At 33.6% G+C, this 17,261-nt stretch overlaps 12 non-coding genes across 12 annotated transcripts; 7 read left to right on the top strand and 5 right to left on the bottom strand.

Moving 5' to 3' along the window:
- Positions 1–2,067: 2,067 nt before the first annotated feature.
- Positions 2,068–2,139, bottom strand: Trnaw-cca (transfer RNA tryptophan (anticodon CCA)). The gene has a single exon. It is a non-coding gene; the product is annotated as a tRNA-Trp (tRNA).
- A 404-nt stretch (positions 2,140–2,543) lies between these two features.
- Trnas-aga (transfer RNA serine (anticodon AGA)) lies at positions 2,544–2,625 on the top strand. Its single transcript has one exon. It is a non-coding gene; the product is annotated as a tRNA-Ser (tRNA).
- A 2,319-nt stretch (positions 2,626–4,944) lies between these two features.
- On the top strand, positions 4,945–5,026 carry Trnas-aga (transfer RNA serine (anticodon AGA)). The gene has a single exon. It is a non-coding gene; the product is annotated as a tRNA-Ser (tRNA).
- Positions 5,027–12,251: 7,225 nt separating this feature from the next.
- Trnas-aga (transfer RNA serine (anticodon AGA)) lies at positions 12,252–12,333 on the top strand. The gene has a single exon. It is a non-coding gene; the product is annotated as a tRNA-Ser (tRNA).
- Positions 12,334–12,884: 551 nt separating this feature from the next.
- Trnaw-cca (transfer RNA tryptophan (anticodon CCA)) lies at positions 12,885–12,956 on the bottom strand. The gene has a single exon. It is a non-coding gene; the product is annotated as a tRNA-Trp (tRNA).
- Positions 12,957–13,360: 404 nt separating this feature from the next.
- Trnas-aga (transfer RNA serine (anticodon AGA)) lies at positions 13,361–13,442 on the top strand. Its single transcript has one exon. It is a non-coding gene; the product is annotated as a tRNA-Ser (tRNA).
- A 551-nt stretch (positions 13,443–13,993) lies between these two features.
- Trnaw-cca (transfer RNA tryptophan (anticodon CCA)) lies at positions 13,994–14,065 on the bottom strand. The gene has a single exon. It is a non-coding gene; the product is annotated as a tRNA-Trp (tRNA).
- A 404-nt stretch (positions 14,066–14,469) lies between these two features.
- Positions 14,470–14,551, top strand: Trnas-aga (transfer RNA serine (anticodon AGA)). The gene has a single exon. It is a non-coding gene; the product is annotated as a tRNA-Ser (tRNA).
- A 551-nt stretch (positions 14,552–15,102) lies between these two features.
- Trnaw-cca (transfer RNA tryptophan (anticodon CCA)) lies at positions 15,103–15,174 on the bottom strand. Its single transcript has one exon. It is a non-coding gene; the product is annotated as a tRNA-Trp (tRNA).
- Positions 15,175–15,578: 404 nt separating this feature from the next.
- Trnas-aga (transfer RNA serine (anticodon AGA)) lies at positions 15,579–15,660 on the top strand. Its single transcript has one exon. It is a non-coding gene; the product is annotated as a tRNA-Ser (tRNA).
- A 551-nt stretch (positions 15,661–16,211) lies between these two features.
- On the bottom strand, positions 16,212–16,283 carry Trnaw-cca (transfer RNA tryptophan (anticodon CCA)). The gene has a single exon. It is a non-coding gene; the product is annotated as a tRNA-Trp (tRNA).
- Positions 16,284–16,687: 404 nt separating this feature from the next.
- Trnas-aga (transfer RNA serine (anticodon AGA)) lies at positions 16,688–16,769 on the top strand. The gene has a single exon. It is a non-coding gene; the product is annotated as a tRNA-Ser (tRNA).
- The last annotated feature ends 492 nt before the right edge of the window (positions 16,770–17,261 follow it).

Raw genomic sequence — 17,261 nt, 5'->3', positions numbered from 1 at the left:
TATTATCAAGAAATGATAAACGCATATTATAAAATAAAAGCCGATTTCAAAATCGATTTTCAAGTGCAACATGTATATAATAATCCGCTGTTTTGTAATCCAAATATAACATGCAACGGTAAAATGCTTCTGTTTGAAAAATTCATTCAAACAGGCTTGATACGGATAAAAGACATTTGCTATGAATTTATGCCGGGTTTCTTCACATCAAATTCAATAGATGAAATAATAAAACAAAAATTTCCTGATGAAAAAACAGAACAAATAAAAACAGCTTTCGAAAAAATCATACGATGTATTCCTGAAGAGTGGAAAGAACTATTAAAATCCGAAAATCCTCTGAATGTTGAAAATGCTCCGATTGTTAAAATTTGTTTAGATAATGACAGAGAAATTCATTTTAGAAGTGCTGTGACGAAATTATTTTACAGCCTTCTTCTGTCAAATTTTTTTGAAACGCCCTCTGCTGAAAAGCATTGGGAGGAGCAGTATCCGCCTCTCAATTTCAAAAGTCTTTATTTGGTTGTCAATCAGAGTTGTTTACCTCCTGATTGTCATTGTTTAAATTATAGGATTGTCCATCGAGCTATTTTTACACTTGAAAAGTTGGTCAGAATAGGTCAGGCAGATACAGGCACATGCAAAGCATGCGGCCAAGGTATAGAGAATCTTGGTCACCTGTTTGTACATTGTCAAAAGATTCAACCACTTCATGATTACCTGAAAGACACATTACACAACATATTTATTAATTACCCACCTGACATGGTTAATTCCATTGATTATGAACAGTTATTTTTACTTGGTTTTTTAAAACGTTCACAAGATATTAATACTTATTTGCTAAACTTTTTCCTTAGTGTAGCCCGAGTTTGCATATTCAAAACACGGAATTTAAAAGTTTTTCATGACAAAGAAATAGATGCATTACGTTTTTTCAAATACACAATAAGAAAATACATTGAATACGCATACACGTATTATAAAATGACACAACAAAGACAATTATTCTACAAATATTTTTTACACAAAAACACTTTATTAGATATTCAAAACGACAACATAGTTTTGTTTGTCTAGACAGTTACTTCTATTTGATTGGTTGTTAGAACAATAGATCACATTCCAACGTAAAATTATCGATCGCACTTAGGTGTGTTTGACTTTTGAAAATACTTTGGAGTTGTCTCGCTTTCAATATAGAATTTGTCCACCGTCTATTCATATAGACTTTTTTGAAAAATGAATCGCTATAAAAAAAAAAAAAAAAAACATATATGCTGTATATAATTCTTTTAACTTTTAAAACATGTACATCTAGATGTATTTTATTTTTTTACTAATGTAGGAGGATAACTACTAACAACTCTGTATATAACAAAATTCTCACCAACGAGGGATGTCTCAATGGTGACAGTATGTAAATATGTAATAAAAATTTTATTAATGATAAAAAAGCGATAGACTAGAAATCTATTGGGGTCTCCCCGCACAGGTTCGAATCCTGTCGACGACGCAGACTTTTTGATATCCACTTTTTGTAATGAATCACACACACTGCTCACTCAACGCGCTCAAAGACAAGTAGGAATCAAAGTTATCGATAAGTTAACCACAGATTGATTCTGTCCTGAAAACGACCATTTTGAATGAATTCAGATGTTAATATGACAGAGTTCATTCAGCTCAACTGTGGACTGAGGAAGATCGTTAAGGTATCATGCATAGAGGAAGAAAAAAGGCACACACTCTCAGTATCAATCCTAACAATTTCGGGGAGATAAACGGTGATTTGCCAGAAAATACTTTGATTTTGATAAAAATCGTTAGCTTTCCTATCTTCCGTCTGAAATTAAATTGTTATTGGAGGAAAACTGTTAGATACAAATTAAGAATAACGTATGTGAGAATCTTTGTGTTTCACTGACATGTAACTTGAACGAGAAACAGGCATCAAGTAGGTATCTCTTTCACTCACACAGTTTTCAATCAGTTTCTTTCAATTGTCACAAACGTTGAATGTGAGACCTTTTCAACATTTCTAGAAAATTGCATCAAAAATACATATGACCCCGACGTGATTCGAACACGCAACCTTCTGATCTGGAGTCAGACGCGCTACCGTTGCGCCACGGAGTCCTTCTTCCAACCTAATGGAATTTTTAGTCTATAACGCTCAGGTTATTATCGATCCTGCTAAACCTGTACCCCTCCCTTTGGCTGTAAAAAAATAAAATCGTGTTTTCCTTACTTTTTGAAAAATATACGATTCAACACGAATCAATCATGATAATTTATAGACAAAATGTTCAAGACAAACTTGAATATTGAAAATATCGCCTGCGGCTACAATCCAAAATTGTTTGCCGAATTTAACTCTAGTTACTATAATTTAACAAAGGCTAAGTTTCCTAATTCAGACTTGCTAATGGAAATTTAAGAACTTATCAGATGACTTCCGACTGACGATGTGGCACTTACGACAGGTTGTTGTCGCATCTGGTATTAAGTATAAAGGAGTTAATTTTGGACGAACGTATCAAGTCGTCGTGGCCGAGTGGTTAAGGCGATAGACTAGAAATCTATTGGGGTCTCCCCGCACAGGTTCGAATCCTGTCGACGACGCAGACTTTTTGATATCCACTTTTTGTAATGAATCACACACACTGCTCACTCAACGCGCTCAAAGACAAGTAGGAATCAAAGTTATCGATAAGTTAACCACAGATTGATTCTGTCCTGAAAACGACCATTTTGAATGAATTCAGATGTTAATATGACAGAGTTCATTCAGCTCAACTGTGGACTGAGGAAGATCGTTAAAGGGAAATTCCGCGATTTTTTACTTATCATCTAATTATGTTCATCTTAACATAAAAAAACACATTTGCAAAGTTTTAAATTTATATTCCTTCTAATAACGGAGAAAATCAAGTATTTGTAACTTTTTGGTTGAATTCTCGAGTGGGTCGTGACGTATTAGCCCGATTTATTGAATTCTGGGAAAAAATAAAATCTGTTTAACTCTTATAGCTTATCGACAATATACGTAATTAAAAGCGCACAGCTGACGAATGGTCGTAGTTATTAACCACAATATAATAATGAACGAAAATGAATATGCATATACCGTTTTGTATTCATTGAATTAAACTCCTATAAAATTATATGTCTCTGTCTCTAGTAAATGTTTGTGAATAAATTTAATTAATTATTGTTGAGATTTTATTCATAAAATATTTATTGAACATTTTTACTATTTACTTGTCTATTTACCGTTATTGTTTTGATAATCATTTCAATGCAACTAATGTGTGAGCAGAGTGTGTATATTATTTTGTAAAGGTCACTGTATATTTCTCGGCTTGAGGTCAATTCGTTTACCTTGTAGCTATTTAGCCGCAGGTGTGAGTTCAAGCGTACACAGGTATAAATGTTGTTATTTGGAAAGGATATACAGAAAGGATTAGAAAGAGTATGATGTCACGATGTTAATACACTAAGATTTAATACACGATGAGAATAAAGATTCAATAATTAAATTGTGTAAATTAATTGAAAATAAAATTCAGATTCGTAAATCCGAAAATGTATAAAAATAAAAGGAAACAATTTTTGATTACTTTCTTAGCGGCAATTGGCGTAAAGATTCAAATATGAAGTAAAAAATAGTAGTTTTAATCTTTAATAAAAACTAAATGCAATATTACCCAATTTGATATACCATTGTACATCTGTTTGATATCATTGACTTTACCGGAATTTCTTAACTTGTATTCAAATCTGGCTGTGTTTAAATGCTAATGAAACTATTGCAATTTTAAAGTTTTTAATTGACAAAAAAATACAACATACATGGGTTTTTTTTTTAGTTTCTTTTTAACATTTTATTCTTACATATTTAAATTCATTTGACAATCATTTACACGAACTTTTTGTGAAAAAATACCAATTATCTAAGCTAAGGCATTATTTTTTTTTAAGGATTTTTGAGGATTTTTTTTTTTAATTCTATGATAATAGTTGTGCAATGTTGAACATGATAGCCGTCATTAATCCAAATAAGTAATACAGAAGTTGTAATAAAAGTTATATTTTAGTCATGCATAACTGATATTGACGAATTTAGAATAGTTCATTCATACATCGTTGTTCTTAAAACAATCATTATTAGAATACATGTAAGTTTCCTGACGTATAAGAGCCATTGAGGATGAGCTCCAGAGAAAGCAGACTAGTAGCGTTTCGTTCGTTTGTTTGTTGGGAAAGGAGAGGAAATGCAACCGCTTGTACAGATAAACAACAGAATTACCATACAAGCATTTATAGTCAACACAATCAGAAACAGTTCCCATCGTTAGACGGGGAATATGAAGGCTTTCAAGAATGAACAAGTGACATGTCTAACTCGAACAGTTAGAAAACGGACTATCGACATCGACCGCTTGTTCTTGATAGTTGAAATTGTATGCATATATACGTATACGTTTATGATAGTGATGAGTTCTTGTGTCTGACAAAAACTAAATTCCTTCATGGTTATATCTTGCCATACGTTTATATTGGTTTGTAAGGTGATTACTCAAAATCGATCCTGCTAAACCTGTACCCCTCCCTTTGGCTGTAAAAAAATAAAATCGTGTTTTCCTTACTTTTTGAAAAATATACGATTCAACACGAATCAATCATGATAATTTATAGACAAAATGTTCAAGACAAACTTGAATATTGAAAATATCGCCTGCGGCTACAATCCAAAATTGTTTGCCGAATTTAACTCTAGTTACTATAATTTAACAAAGGCTAAGTTTCCTAATTCAGACTTGCTAATGGAAATTTAAGAACTTATCAGATGACTTCCGACTGACGATGTGGCACTTACGACAGGTTGTTGTCGCATCTGGTATTAAGTATAAAGGAGTTAATTTTGGACGAACGTATCAAGTCGTCGTGGCCGAGTGGTTAAGGCGATAGACTAGAAATCTATTGGGGTCTCCCCGCACAGGTTCGAATCCTGTCGACGACGCAGACTTTTTGATATCCACTTTTTGTAATGAATCACACACACTGCTCACTCAACGCGCTCAAAGACAAGTAGGAATCAAAGTTATCGATAAGTTAACCACAGATTGATTCTGTCCTGGAAACGACCATTTTGAATGAATTCAGATGTTAATATGACAGAGTTCATTCAGCTCAACTGTGGACTGAGGAAGATCGTTAAGGTATCATGCATAGAGGAAGAAAAAAGGCACACACTCTCAGTATCAATCCTAACAATTTCGGGGAGATAAACGGTGATTTGCCAGTAAATACTTTGATTTTGATAAAAATCGTTAGCTTTCCTATCTTCCGTCTGAAATTAAATTGTTATTGGAGGAAAACTGTTAGATACAAATTAAGAATAACGTATGTGAGAATCTTTGTGTTTCACTGACATGTAACTTGAACGAGAAACAGGCATCAAGTAGGTATCTCTTTCACTCACACAGTTTTCAATCAGTTTCTTTCAATTGTCACAAACGTTGAATGTGAGACCTTTTCAATATTTCTAGAAAATTGCATCAAAAATACATATGACCCCGACGTGATTCGAACACGCAACCTTCTGATCTGGAGTCAGACGCGCTTTTTTTTTTTTTTTTTTTTTTTTTTTTATCTTTATTAAAATAAGACATCATATTATACACATTAAAATACATAAAACATTATCACAAGTGTCAATATCAATTCAAAATGTCTATAACATTCAATTTCAAGCTTCTTTATAAATGTCTACATGACACAATCATTTTAGATATTCAAATTTCTACAATTTAAATATTATATCATCATCTACTTCTTTAACCAGAAGATTATCAAGCAAAAATTTCTTTTCAAACAAAGAATTCATTTTACATTTTTGACACATATACACATAAAAGTACATGACATAATGTTTCAGTGTGTACTTGAAAAGTTGAACTAAATTTACATTTGTTTTGCCATTCATTATAATATTCCTTCTTCTAAATATACAATATCTTGCAGTTGAAAGCAAAAAGTTAACAAAACAGTCATTTACACCTTTCATTTTCCAATTTAACCCAAATAGTAGCAAATGTTCACTCTGTACAGCACTTATTTTGTCAGAATCACAATTTTCAAATAATTTTACAAACAATTCAGACAAATAGTTATGAAATTCTAAAAGTTCATCACAGTTTATAAACATATGTAAAAGATCTTCAATTTCACTACCACAAACATCACATAAATCATCATCAGACCATCCAATTCTTTTGAATTTACTTTTAGTAAATATACAATTATGAAGTATTTTGTAATCTAGTTCAATAAACTTTGCAGGTTTCCAGAATAAATTTACATTACACCACATTATTCTAAAGTCATTATCATCAATATTGAACAGTGTTTTCCACATTTCAACACCACATGGATCTTTACAAATATCATCTAGTAAACAATTATACAGCTTATTAACAGTACACAATGGTAATTCAAATGGTACATAATTAATAATAACAGAAATGTCTATTGTTCTTTTTGTATTCCTATGATGCAATTCACTTTGCACGGTCTGCTTCCAGTCATCAGGTATAGCACATATTAAACAATGATAACGATCAATTACATTATTTACATTTGCATTTTCAAATACATTTTGTATTATTTCAACAATAGCACAATCAGGCAAAAACCCTGTTTTAACCTCATAACATATATCCTTAAGAGTGATAATACCAGCATTTATAAAATCATACCAAAGTATTGGTTTATCCTTCAGAACAATCTCCGGATTCCTAAACAGTGGTTGATCATATATATTTTCTACACTTAATTTCAATTCAGACTTCTGTCTCAAGATGTACCAAGCTTCTAACATTTCTATATACACAGTCGGTAAACATTTTAACTCACAATGTGGTACTTGAATAAACAATACTTCTAAACCAAGATTCATATTATAAATCTTTGACACAAAATATTTAAAAGTATGCTTCCATAGTACATCATATTCATCATTTATCAATCTTCCTAAAAACTTTAGTCTAAATGCATGTATTTTACATTTCATGTCAACTAATTGCAAACCTCCATTACATTTAGGATTTATTATAACATTATAATTCACCAAATGAGATCTCTTATTCCATACAAAATTAACACATAAAATCTTTATCTCATTATAAGCCCATTCTGGGATAGAGGATACAAAAAGCGTATACCAAAATCTAGACATCATTAACGTATTTACAACAACAACTCTACCCTGCAAGGTTAATTGCCTTTGTAACCATATATTCAAAAGAGATTTTAATTTTGATATCTTTTCTTTCCAATTTAGATCATCACATATATTTCTATTTTTTCCAACATAAACACCAAGTAACTGTACATTATTATCACATACTTGTAAACCATACTCCTGTTTTTCTACAGGTGACAAATCTCCCTTTCCAACACACAAAATTTCAGATTTTTGTCTATTAATTTTAGCACCAGTTGCTTTACTATATAAATCAAAAACTTTGAAAACTTCTGATATAGATTGTTTATTACAAACAGATAAAGTTGTATCGTCTGCATGCTGAAAAATTAGTCCTTCTTTTCCACTATTTGGAACAACAATACCTTTTATCAAATCATTTTTAACAATCTTACTATGTAAAGGCTCAGCAGCTAAAACATACAATAATGCACTTATAGGACAGCCTTGTCTAATACCATTCTTAATACAAAAATAGTTTGTTAAGAAACCATTGCATTTTACTGCACTATTAATACCATTATAAAATATTTCTATCCATTTGATAAATTTATCTCCAAAACCATATCTTTTCAAAACCTTCAATAAATATGAGTGGCTCACTCTATCAAAAGCCTTTTCTTGATCAATTTTAATAATATAACCTTCAAGTTCATCCCTTTCAATAATTTCTATGATATCTCTAACATTTGCTACATTATTAGATATATCTCGACCCATTATACAACAAGTTTGGTCAACAGAAACAATTTTTGGTAATACAGTTTTAAATCTATTTGCCATTATTCTGGCCAAAATTTTATAATCAACCTGTAACAGAGATATCGGTCTATAATTTTTAAGCGATCTTCTGTCACCTTTTTTCTTAAATACAAGACTTATAACACCACATTTCATTGATCTACTTAAAAATCCCTTTTGTTGAATAGTATTATACAGTTTCATAAGTACATACTTAAGCTCAGAATAAAAATGACAATAAAACTCAACAGTAAGTCCGTCTGATCCTGGACTTTTATTTTTGGACATTTGAGATAATGCTTTTATTATTTCATCAAACGAAATATCTGACTCACATAATTGATGATCATTTTCATCTATTTTTACATCTACACAATCTAATATTTCATTCATTTTTATATCATCAGTATTAATACAAGTATACAATTCTTTATAAAAATCATATTGCAAATCTAAAATACCATTAATGTCATTAACACATTCATTATTCACATTCAACAATTCCTTTACAGAATTATTCTCCTGTTTATATTTTTCTAAATTTAAAAAATATTTTGTATTTTTGTCTGATTCCACAGCCCAAACAGCTTTAGATCTGAGAACAGCACCTCTACATTTTTCCAATTCATATTGAGACAATTCTAATCTCAAACTTTCCAATTTAGCTATATCAATATCATTGCCGTTGGCAGCTTTTTCACATAAATTATTAATTTGCTTTTCTAATCTAAAATAATCTCTTCTATTTTCTTTAGCTATAGAAGAAGAAAAGATTTGGGAATATCTTTTAATTTTATACTTTAGATTATCCCACCATATCAAAATATCTCTTTCATATAATTCATTTTCTCTTTCTACAGTTATAATTTTCTTAACTCTTCTAACATACTGTTCATTATGTAAAAGTGTATTGTTAAGAATCCACAAACCAGGACCCTTTTCTATATTATTACAGTTTACATTCAATATAACAAAAGCATGATCACTTAAACTAGTTAAGTTATAATATACATTTTGAATACATGGTGACAACTGTCTACTAACTAAAAAATAATCTATCCTACTCTGTTGTAATTCATTATTACTAATACGTTTCCATGAAAATATTCTACTGTGTGTGTTTCTAGCACGCCACACATCATACACATTATTATTATTAACTATTTCATATAATTTTCTACATGGTTCATCTACAATATGTTTTGTTTTGCCACCTCTGTCTAAATGAGACAAACTAGTATTGAAGTCGCCTCCAATAATCAGATTGTCCATATTCTCCGTATACAGTTTTACAAATTCAAAGAACTCTGATCTTTCAGTTACCGTATTTGGCGCATATAAAGATATAATATTATACAATTTTTCATTCTCAATAAATGTTACATGTAAAAATCTACCTTTTTCATCAGAATAAACAAATTTTATTTTATCTTTACAATAATTATTTGAAAGTACAGCAACACCTTGTCTACAATTCAAACCATTATTACAAGTGATTTTACCTGGATATAAATGCTTAATACTATCTATATAACTATTATCCCAAAAAGTCTCCTGTAAAAGTACAATACTAATTTTTTTATCATCAATAACACTAACAAAGTTCTGAAAATTATTTACACATCTAAGACCATTACAATTAAATGAACATATGAGCACCATTGCAAAAATGAAATAAAATAAAATTACATATTTATCCATTGTTTACATCTTAGTACTTTCACATGTTTGACCTACAGATCTAACACCTTTACCATCTAGATTAGGAGGAGGGTTTAACCTTGATCTCCTTTCAAGCTTTCTCTGTTTTTTTTTTAATTTTCGAGCTTCCTTAGCACTAATAAACTGACCAACAATTTTAATATCAACATCACTATTTGTATCCAGTATTTCTACTGAACTTTCATACCCATCACCAGAACAGACAGACAATTCTTCAATTTCTTTTGCACCTTCAGTGGTGATAACTTCATCACCAACCGGGGTGCTAATCATTTCATTCAATGAGAGACTATTATCCATATCAACATCATTAATTCCACCACTCTCTCCTACAACAGCATCGCAGGAAAGATTGGTGTCATCATCTCTCTTGATTTTTTTACCTTCACTTAATTCCCTGTCTGTTCCAGCTACAATATTTTCACTAACAACTATGTCATTTTCAATTGAACCATCTGTTCTATGATCATCATTGTCACCAGTACCATCCTCTGAAATCGGACGCTTCCTCTTTAAACCATCTTGAACCCCATTTTGCTCATTGTGCACTTCTACTTCCACTACTGTTAGCTTTGAGACTTCTGTTTTTCGCACTTTTTCTAAACCACCACTGTCCTGTTGTTCTTCACCTTCAATACATTTTTCACTCAGTTTACTTTCATTGTCATGAACATTTTCACTGAAAGTAGACTTTACGAAAGTTTCTGTATCCTCCTCATCTGCACTATTTACATCTGGTCTTATTTGTATTATAACGTCTGAATTGCTGTCATTAGCTACCATACAAATACAATCTTCTGATGGTTGATCACATTCTGTGCATCGACATACACACGGAACTTTGAAACAATCATTACAAGGACAAACGCACGGGTCACTTCGGCAATTGTGACATTTACATACACATGGAACTGTGTCACATGTGTAGCAAGTACATGTACATTTCAAGTTTGCATTTCCGCAAATTCTACATTTACACATGCAGAAATATTCTCCACAGTCTGGACAATTTTTATTATTTTCTTCTCGGTTACGGTTTTCACGTTCCCATCTGGCTGAAGGCTTACAAACACATTTCAACGGCAAATTACGGCAAAATTTACACTTTTTTGCTCGACAACTTTTCAATGCATGTCCAGTTTCTCCACAACCATAACACAGAAAATGTGGACAATCTTTTCTCATGTGCTCAGGAGACGAACACTCTGAGCAAACCTTTGTTTGGTTGTTATGAACCACACGATAGTATTTGGTATCGGTGCCAAATTTAAAAGGCATTGACCACGGCAGGGCTACTACCCCTGGAGGAAACTTACACCTCATGAATCGTGTGCCATCAGCAACCTGAGTCCCAGGTACGGTTCGTCTGTAAACAGGTGAAACTACTTTCACTCCTTTACTTTCAATCTTACTTGTAATCTCATCGTCACAAATATAGGACGGTAGTTTTATAACTGAAACTACAGTTATGTCCGAAAACATCATACTACATTCAAAATCTCTATTGGCAATTTCTACGCCTCGTAACATCTTAAACGCATTCTCTTTCGAGTCAAAGGTTACATCATATGACGATAAATCGCATCGTACTACTGCTAATACAGAATTCAGTCCGGTTAAAGTCTCAATATCATCTATCACAACATTTTCTCCAATTACTTGTGTAGGAATTTTTTCCACCCTTACAGTACATTCTCGCTGATAATATTTATTATCAGTCACATAATTCTGTTTAGAAAACCGATTTCTTTTTTCCTTTGGGTTTCTACGAGAATTTCCTACATTCGGACGATTCGGCTCCAACTGAGACATTTTTAAATTCCAAAGCAAGCACTGCCTAACAAAAAAAGTCAAGTGCACCCAAGTCGACCCCCCTCCTCCAAACGATTAAATCGTCCGAGTAGGGGTAAACAGCATATATATAAACAGTTTATCAGTTCCAAAATGTCAAATACAATGCAATGTTTATCAGAATTACCTTTGTTTATGAATATATCATATATAATCCGTTGAATTCAACGAAATTTTTCCGGAGACTTGTTTACACTTCCATCTTGGGCTGTGCTCAATTCATCAGTCTGGAGTCAGACGCGCTACCGTTGCGCCACGGAGTCCTTCTTCCAACCTAATGGAATTTTTAGTCTATAACGCTCAGGTTATTATCGATCCTGCTAAACCTGTACCCCTCCCTTTGGCTGTAAAAAAATAAAATCGTGTTTTCCTTACTTTTTGAAAAATATACGATTCAACACGAATCAATCATGATAATTTATAGACAAAATGTTCAAGACAAACTTGAATATTGAAAATATCGCCTGCGGCTACAATCCAAAATTGTTTGCCGAATTTAACTCTAGTTACTATAATTTAACAAAGGCTAAGTTTCCTAATTCAGACTTGCTAATGGAAATTTAAGAACTTATCAGATGACTTCCGACTGACGATGTGGCACTTACGACAGGTTGTTGTCGCATCTGGTATTAAGTATAAAGGAGTTAATTTTGGACGAACGTATCAAGTCGTCGTGGCCGAGTGGTTAAGGCGATAGACTAGAAATCTATTGGGGTCTCCCCGCACAGGTTCGAATCCTGTCGACGACGCAGACTTTTTGATATCCACTTTTTGTAATGAATCACACACACTGCTCACTCAACGCGCTCAAAGACAAGTAGGAATCAAAGTTATCGATAAGTTAACCACAGATTGATTCTGTCCTGAAAACGACCATTTTGAATGAATTCAGATGTTAATATGACAGAGTTCATTCAGCTCAACTGTGGACTGAGGAAGATCGTTAAGGTATCATGCATAGAGGAAGAAAAAAGGCACACACTCTCAGTATCAATCCTAACAATTTCGGGGAGATAAACGGTGATTTGCCAGTAAATACTTTGATTTTGATAAAAATCGTTAGCTTTCCTATCTTCCGTCTGAAATTAAATTGTTATTGGAGGAAAACTGTTAGATACAAATTAAGAATAACGTATGTGAGAATCTTTGTGTTTCACTGACATGTAACTTGAACGAGAAACAGGCATCAAGTAGGTATCTCTTTCACTCACACAGTTTTCAATCAGTTTCTTTCAATTGTCACAAACGTTGAATGTGAGACCTTTTCAATATTTCTAGAAAATTGCATCAAAAATACATATGACCCCGACGTGATTCGAACACGCAACCTTCTGATCTGGAGTCAGACGCGCTACCGTTGCGCCACGGAGTCCTTCTTCCAACCTAATGGAATTTTTAGTCTATAACGCTCAGGTTATTATCGATCCTGCTAAACCTGTACCCCTCCCTTTGGCTGTAAAAAAATAAAATCGTGTTTTCCTTACTTTTTGAAAAATATACGATTCAACACGAATCAATCATGATAATTTATAGACAAAATGTTCAAGACAAACTTGAATATTGAAAATATCGCCTGCGGCTACAATCCAAAATTGTTTGCCGAATTTAACTCTAGTTACTATAATTTAACAAAGGCTAAGTTTCCTAATTCAGACTTGCTAATGGAAATTTAAGAACTTATCAGATGACTTCCGACTGACGATGTGGCACTTACGACAGGTTGTTGTCGCATCTGGTATTAAGTATAAAGGAGTTAATTTTGGACGAACGTATCAAGTCGTCGTGGCCGAGTGGTTAAGGCGATATACTAGAAATCTATTGGGGTCTCCCCGCACAGGTTCGAATCCTGTCGACGACGCAGACTTTTTGATATCCACTTTTTGTAATGAATCACACACACTGCTCACTCAACGCGCTCAAAGACAAGTAGGAATCAAAGTTATCGATAAGTTAACCACAGATTGATTCTGTCCTGAAAACGACCATTTTGAATGAATTCAGATGTTAATATGACAGAGTTCATTCAGCTCAACTGTGGACTGAGGAAGATCGTTAAGGTATCATGCATAGAGGAAGAAAAAAGGCACACACTCTCAGTATCAATCCTAACAATTTCGGGGAGATAAGCGGTGATTTGCCAGTAAATACTTTGATTTTGATAAAAATCGTTAGCTTTCCTATCTTCCGTCTGAAATTAAATTGTTATTGAAGGAAAACTGTTAGATACAAATTAAGAATAACGTATGTGAGAATCTTTGTGTTTCACTGACATGTAACTTGAACGAGAAACAGGCATCAAGTAGGTATCTCTTTCACTCACACAGTTTTCAATCAGTTTCTTTCAATTGTCACAAACGTTGAATGTGAGACCTTTTCAATATTTCTAGAAAATTGCATCAAAAATACATATGACCCCGACGTGATTCGAACACGCAACCTTCTGATCTGGAGTCAGACGCGCTACCGTTGCGCCACGGAGTCCTTCTTCCAACCTAATGGAATTTTTAGTCTATAACGCTCAGGTTATTATCGATCCTGCTAAACCTGTACCCCTCCCTTTGGCTGTAAAAAAATAAAATCGTGTTTTCCTTACTTTTTGAAAAATATACGATTCAACACGAATCAATCATGATAATTTATAGACAAAATGTTCAAGACAAACTTGAATATTGAAAATATCGCCTGCGGCTACAATCCAAAATTGTTTGCCGAATTTAACTCTAGTTACTATAATTTAACAAAGGCTAAGTTTCCTAATTCAGACTTGCTAATGGAAATTTAAGAACTTATCAGATGACTTCCGACTGACGATGTGGCACTTACGACAGGTTGTTGTCGCATCTGGTATTAAGTATAAAGGAGTTAATTTTGGACGAACGTATCAAGTCGTCGTGGCCGAGTGGTTAAGGCGATAGACTAGAAATCTATTGGGGTCTCCCCGCACAGGTTCGAATCCTGTCGACGACGCAGACTTTTTGATATCCACTTTTTGTAATGAATCACACACACTGCTCACTCAACGCGCTCAAAGACAAGTAGGAATCAAAGTTATCGATAAGTTAACCACAGATTGATTCTGTCCTGAAAACGACCATTTTGAATGAATTCAGATGTTAATATGACAGAGTTCATTCAGCTCAACTGTGGACTGAGGAAGATCGTTAAGGTATCATGCATAGAGGAAGAAAAAAGGCACACACTCTCAGTATCAATCCTAACAATTTCGGGGAGATAAGCGGTGATTTGCCAGTAAATACTTTGATTTTGATAAAAATCGTTAGCTTTCCTATCTTCCGTCTGAAATTAAATTGTTATTGAAGGAAAACTGTTAGATACAAATTAAGAATAACGTATGTGAGAATCTTTGTGTTTCACTGACATGTAACTTGAACGAGAAACAGGCATCAAGTAGGTATCTCTTTCACTCACACAGTTTTCAATCAGTTTCTTTCAATTGTCACAAACGTTGAATGTGAGACCTTTTCAATATTTCTAGAAAATTGCATCAAAAATACATATGACCCCGACGTGATTCGAACACGCAACCTTCTGATCTGGAGTCAGACGCGCTACCGTTGCGCCACGGAGTCCTTCTTCCAACCTAATGGAATTTTTAGTCTATAACGCTCAGGTTATTATCGATCCTGCTAAACCTGTACCCCTCCCTTTGGCTGTAAAAAAATAAAATCGTGTTTTCCTTACTTTTTGAAAAATATACGATTCAACACGAATCAATCATGATAATTTATAGACAAAATGTTCAAGACAAACTTGAATATTGAAAATATCGCCTGCGGCTACAATCCAAAATTGTTTGCCGAATTTAACTCTAGTTACTATAATTTAACAAAGGCTAAGTTTCCTAATTCAGACTTGCTAATGGAAATTTAAGAACTTATCAGATGACTTCCGACTGACGATGTGGCACTTACGACAGGTTGTTGTCGCATCTGGTATTAAGTATAAAGGAGTTAATTTTGGACGAACGTATCAAGTCGTCGTGGCCGAGTGGTTAAGGCGATAGACTAGAAATCTATTGGGGTCTCCCCGCACAGGTTCGAATCCTGTCGACGACGCAGACTTTTTGATATCCACTTTTTGTAATGAATCACACACACTGCTCACTCAACGCGCTCAAAGACAAGTAGGAATCAAAGTTATCGATAAGTTAACCACAGATTGATTCTGTCCTGAAAACGACCATTTTGAATGAATTCAGATGTTAATATGACAGAGTTCATTCAGCTCAACTGTGGACTGAGGAAGATCGTTAAGGTATCATGCATAGAGGAAGAAAAAAGGCACACACTCTCAGTATCAATCCTAACAATTTCGGGGAGATAAGCGGTGATTTGCCAGTAAATACTTTGATTTTGATAAAAATCGTTAGCTTTCCTATCTTCCGTCTGAAATTAAATTGTTATTGAAGGAAAACTGTTAGATACAAATTAAGAATAACGTATGTGAGAATCTTTGTGTTTCACTGACATGTAACTTGAACGAGAAACAGGCATCAAGTAGGTATCTCTTTCACTCACACAGTTTTCAATCAGTTTCTTTCAATTGTCACAAACGTTGAATGTGAGACCTTTTCAATATTTCTAGAAAATTGCATCAAAAATACATATGACCCCGACGTGATTCGAACACGCAACCTTCTGATCTGGAGTCAGACGCGCTACCGTTGCGCCACGGAGTCCTTCTTCCAACCTAATGGAATTTTTAGTCTATAACGCTCAGGTTATTATCGATCCTGCTAAACCTGTACCCCTCCCTTTGGCTGTAAAAAAATAAAATCGTGTTTTCCTTACTTTTTGAAAAATATACGATTCAACACGAATCAATCATGATAATTTATAGACAAAATGTTCAAGACAAACTTGAATATTGAAAATATCGCCTGCGGCTACAATCCAAAATTGTTTGCCGAATTTAACTCTAGTTACTATAATTTAACAAAGGCTAAGTTTCCTAATTCAGACTTGCTAATGGAAATTTAAGAACTTATCAGATGACTTCCGACTGACGATGTGGCACTTACGACAGGTTGTTGTCGCATCTGGTATTAAGTATAAAGGAGTTAATTTTGGACGAACGTATCAAGTCGTCGTGGCCGAGTGGTTAAGGCGATAGACTAGAAATCTATTGGGGTCTCCCCGCACAGGTTCGAATCCTGTCGACGACGCAGACTTTTTGATATCCACTTTTTGTAATGAATCACACACACTGCTCACTCAACGCGCTCAAAGACAAGTAGGAATCAAAGTTATCGATAAGTTAACCACAGATTGATTCTGTCCTGAAAACGACCATTTTGAATGAATTCAGATGTTAATATGACAGAGTTCATTCAGCTCAACTGTGGACTGAGGAAGATCGTTAAGGTATCATGCATAGAGGAAGAAAAAAGGCACACACTCTCAGTATCAATCCTAACAATTTCGGGGAGATAAGCGGTGATTTGCCAGTAAATACTTTGATTTTGATAAAAATCGTTAGCTTTCCTATCTTCCGTCTGAAATTAAATTGTTATTGAAGGAAAACTGTTAGATACAAATTAAGAATAACGTATGTGAGAATCTTTGTGTTTCACTGACATGTAACTTGAACGAGAAACAGGCATCAAGTAGGTATCTCTTTCACTCACACAGTTTTCAATCAGTTTCTTTCAATTGTC

The sequence above is a fragment of the Mytilus edulis genome, chromosome 12 (genome assembly GCF_963676685.1).
Source record: "Mytilus edulis chromosome 12, xbMytEdul2.2, whole genome shotgun sequence".
NCBI classification, from domain to species: domain Eukaryota; kingdom Metazoa; phylum Mollusca; class Bivalvia; order Mytilida; family Mytilidae; genus Mytilus; species Mytilus edulis.
This window is presented reverse-complemented; position numbering and strand designations above follow the sequence as displayed.